General features: G+C 40.3%; 1 pseudogene; it reads left to right on the top strand.

The window, feature by feature from the left end:
- Window positions 1–325: 325 nt before the first annotated feature.
- On the top strand, window positions 326–1528 carry LOC149243974 (actin-related protein 4 pseudogene; annotated as a pseudogene).
- Window positions 1529–5062: the final 3534 nt, after the last annotated feature.

Genomic DNA, 5062 nt, shown 5'->3' with positions numbered 1-5062 from the left:
CAGCGCTACATGTTTAGGTGGTTTCGTAGCGTGCTACGAAACTGGGAATTTGTTCGAGTTTTCAGTGGAGGCCAAAATCCTAGCATGCCTATTGTACAGAGTTCTGCAGATGAGAGCAGCGACAGTGATTTCAAGGAAGCGGTTGTCTCTGCAATGTCTAAACTTTTGCACTCAAATCTTTTGCAGGCATTAAGCTCATTTGTAGATAAAGACAGAAGTAGTGTTGTCTGGTGACAGAATTGATGCATAAGGATCTTCATAGCTTCATCAACGAATGGATGCAAAGTTAAACATTGTGGGATGGGATGGTTAGAAATTATATACTGCTGAAACAACTGTTGAGGTGTATCTCATCTATAGGCGCTCGGCACTATGTATGGAGGTGATGAAGTCGCAGCTATAGTTCTTGATCTGGGGTCTCATACTTGTAAAGCTGGTTATGCAGGCGAAGATGCCCCAAAGGTAGTTTTTCCTTCTGTTGTGGGATCTATTGAGCAAACAGGGATCGCTGATGCAGTCAAAGTTGAAGGAGATTTAGAATCTTCAGATGCCAAAATGAATGTCAAGCTAGACTCTGAGAAGTCCAAATCCAAGCGGAAATTGTATGTTGGTTCTCAAGCTCTGGGCTACCGACATGATTTTATGGAGGTGATTCCAGCTCTGAAGGATGGTATTGTTGCTGGTTGGGATGTTGTGGATAGCAGATGGGACCATGCTTTTCGGGAGCGCTTGCTAATTGACCCAAAGGAGCATCCTATATTGTTAGCTGAACCATCCTCCAATTCACAACAACAAAGGGAGAGAGCAGCAGAGCTTATGTTTGAAAGTCACAAGGTGCCAGCCCTATTTTTAGCAAAGAATGCGGTATTAACTTCCTTTGCTTCAGGACGTCCTACTTCTTTAGTTGTTGACTGTGGTGGTGGATCGACAACTGTTGCTGCAGTCCATGATGGTTATGTTATTTAAAAGGCTGTGGTGTCTTCTCCCATTGGCGGTGAGGTTTTAACTGACTGCCTTATGAGGTTTTTGGAGAGTAAAGGGATTTTGGTCAAGCCTCGATATTCATTCAAGAGAAAGGAGGCTCGACCGGGAGAATTTCAAATTGTAGATCTTGATTTTCCTAATATAACTGCAAGCTACAAAAGATACTCACAGATGTTTATTGTAATTGATTTCAAGGAAGTTGTCTGCCGTGTACCAGACACAGTCGTTGATGAATCTTCTTATTCTAACATTCCAACAACAATCTTATGAACTCCCAGATGGACAGATATTAGGATTTGGAGCTGATAGATTCAAATTTCCTGATCTTATATTCAACCCGTCCCTACTTCAGACACTGCCTCATATGGAAAAGCTTGATAATTTAGGGCATTCACTTCGCGGGCTTCCCCAGATGGTTATCGAGAGTATAAATAAGTGTAATATGGATAATTTAGTGCTTCGTTCAGATATGTGTCAATACGCGGGTTTATATGGGAGCACCACTTTCATATCATGGCTGAGGTCTATACAAATGGGCCGGTGAAGATTTCTTTCCGCTGTGGGTGAAACCGATTATTGGCAGGTGGCAAATTCATGGAATAGCATTTATGTCTTGGGCGCAAGTGTTTGATGAAGTGCCAGAGAGAGATGTAGTTCATTATCTTCGTGGCCTAGCTCCACAAGAGTTCTTTTTCCACGCAAACGGGTGGCAGAGAAGGTTTTGTCAATGGCATGCTGAATGGTTTATCTTATGATCATGTGTTTCCTGATGCAAACAACCCAAACAGCCAGGCAATGTTTATGTCCCAAAGTATTCGAGATAAATCGGTGAATGGATGGTTGGAAGCTTTTTTATGCTCCATGGCCGCGCTCAAGAAACTGGATTGACCTCTTCGATGCCATTTTTGTCAAGGTTCATTTCATTGGAAATGTTCGGTATCTTCCCATTTCTCGGATAAACTCAGTACATGTTTACCTGTTACAAGTGCCACGGTGTTAAGTTGCTAAAGAGCTAGCATGAAGTCAGAGTGCGATCGGAGAAAAAGATTTTGTCAACTTGCAAACGGCGCAGGCTTTAAAAAAAAAAAAACTAGAGGAAATTGGGAAGGTTTAGAAATCCCCAGAAGAAGTAGACCGTTTGCATGGCGAGCTTCTGTTGAAATGGCAAGGAGTGTATCACAACTAGCTGTACAGATAAGGAACCTTGATGCTTGCATTAGATGGGATGACCTTTTAAATTCAGAGAATTTCTGTCAACTTAAAATGGTAGGAGACAAAGAGTCTGTTGTCTTCAAGAAGACTATTATTTGTGCCAAGAATTCAGAAAATGGTCTGATAAAGTATTTGATAGACTTTGGGAAACAGAAAGCCATCCCAACTTGCATTGTTAAACAAGGAACAAAGGTTGAGGAGGCCTTAGATGGTACATGTAAGTATTGGCTTAGCGAGTATCATGTGCCTCTGTGCTTGTTGAAGGATTTTGAAGAGGAAGTGCAATTATGTGCCCACCCAAACAAAGGTTCAAAGAGATTCCGTAAGGTTCATTATAGACTCTCAAAAACTTCCAAGTTGGATGTTTTTACCATCCTCCTGGCAAAATTAAAAGGAGAATCATTTGTACCTGGTTTTGCCAAGTTATTTAAATGTCTTGTTAAAGAATGTGGAGAAACAGTACTCCAATCCTTGCAGAGCCTTTTCGAAGAGTTACTGGAAAAGGAAGGGATGGGAAAACTATACCATTGTTGCGAAAAAATTATGGATTGCCTTGCTGAACCATTACCTAGTACAGTTCCAACTCGCATGGTGGCTAAAAGGTTTGACCTTCTATGTGCGACTTTAGTAAAGGTGTCTCCTTCCTTCATGTCAACTGCAGAAATCAACTTACAAGATAAATTATTAGAGGAGGTTTTGAATTGCTTGGATCATTCTGTTGCTCAGGTATGAGAATCTGTTGGGACTACTCTTAGTGTTTTGAGCTCAAACATTCATTTTTCCTCATCTCTCGGGGGTCAAATATCTGATCCAATCAGAAGACTTGATTGGAATGCACTTCTTGTTGAAAAAGCTTCCTCTTTTACAAAAAGATTCATAGTGCTCTGTGACAGCAAGATTGGATTAGCAATAGTAATTCAATATTTGTTGACCTGGACTTGGATTGCAAAGATATGTGAGCAGAGCCATTCTGAGAGGAACATAAATTTAGATGCTACAGATGGTACCTAAGTTTGGATTTATATTTATATCAGGGCACAATACTTGTAATGCAGAGGTCTTGTTTAAAACCTAATGGTCACAAATCATCGGTCCTTTCAAGAACAGATTTAAAAGAATCAGTATAGGACCAGCATACTCAAGAAAGACAGATCCAGCGAGATGATGAATATTATGATGAAGAACTGATATATTTTCCTTTAATGCTTAAAATCTGACATGGCAAAGGTGGAGCAGCTCATCAAAGACCGACAAACAGGGGCCTATGTTCAGGGTAACAGAAAGATATGTCATTAAAGACAAACATGGAACATTAAAGGTTCATCACAGCCACTGCCAGAAAGAGAGCAGATGTCAAAGAATGAAATTCATTGTAATCAAAGCCATCAAAGCTACCGCTGTAGTGATCCACTTGGCAGAGAATGAATCTTGATTGTAATAAATGCTATGTCCAGCATGATGTAGAATTAGCATCTTATTTGCTTTAGGTTTCTAGCGCTGTCAATTAGTAGTTAGTGGCTTTTATTAGTTAGTTTAAAGGTGAATAGGTGTCATTAGAAAAGGACTTCGAATTCCCCTCAGGTGAAGGGGAGTCAGGTAGAAGAACTTTATAAATAGATGAAACAGAAATAGACAAGGGGTTGGATACTTTGATAGAGAAGAAGTCTATTTTGGTTTATGTAAAGCATGTTTCAGGAATACAAATGACTGTTGTTTTTGCCTCAGGATTCTCAATAGATCTCATTGTTCAAATGTATGGTGGCTTGTTATTTTAGTGTTCTTTTACAGTTCTGTTATTGCATAATCACTCAAAACTCATGCCCACATGCTCTGACTTCCTGTATGTTATGGCAGACTGTGTTTTATGTTAGTTATGTTTGAGCATAGATGTAAAGAGCCTTGACTTCCATGAAAAATAGTATTTTGGTTTGCTGAGATGTGTGAGACTCCATAAGCCCAATGGGAATCAATCTGATATCTGTCCAGCCAGCTTATTTTCATGTATTTGTTAAAGAGTTAGCCATCTTTCCTTGTTAGTGATCAACATTCATAATCTGTGAGAGAGCCCTCTCTGACTAAGGAGGCTAAGCCTTAGTCTAAAGCCTGGTTTGAAATAGTTACATAAGATCTTGCTAAGTGGCGGCCCTTAGTGTGTGATTTTGTGATAACACATCCCATGCTCTTCCAAAATAAGAAGGCAATGGACTTTCAAGATGTTATAGCTCCAAATCTCACTCTTATGGTTTGTGATGCTGCACTCATGGCCTAGGGCAACCCTTCCTTCCAGACCTGGTCCTAAAATTTAAAAAACAGTGTTTTATCCCTTATACGCGACATTTCCCTGAGTTAAACGCGTGTACACGCAGGTCTGTGTATACCTAACCCGCGTGTATGTATTAAAACACTTAAAAAAATAAATAATTCCTTATTTTCGGGCGGAGATCGCGGGTTTTACCTGCTGATCACCTGTTAGTGCCCGTGGCCCAACTGTTCCCAACCAACTCCTAACTAAAAAACTATTTTGGAGATGGTATAAAAAGATATCAAAGGGAAGGCCTAAGGAGAGAGAGAAAAGAGAGCAAGATTATTATGCTGAGATTTTCCCCTTAGACCAGGTCTGAAGTCCTTGGTGCCTTCTACACTTCCCCCATTTTGCATAGGAAACCCTTGTTTCCATGTGTATTGGTGATCATTCATCCTTTATGTCACCATTGAGTAAGACTTGGAAGGAGCTCTTGTTGGAGGCTTGAGGCTGGAACGAATCCGGGAGGAAGCTTTGCTTGGAGCCTGTTGAAGGTGTTTCAGGTGAAATCTTTCCGTTATATGTACTTTACTTGCCTTTATATAAAGAAACACGTCTTGGTTC

This window comes from Pinus tabuliformis, chromosome 8 (genome assembly GCF_031772625.1).
Source record: "Pinus tabuliformis cultivar Carrire ecotype Pingquan chromosome 8, CPIR1, whole genome shotgun sequence".
Lineage (NCBI taxonomy): Eukaryota > Viridiplantae > Streptophyta > Pinopsida > Pinales > Pinaceae > Pinus > Pinus tabuliformis.
This window is presented reverse-complemented; position numbering and strand designations above follow the sequence as displayed.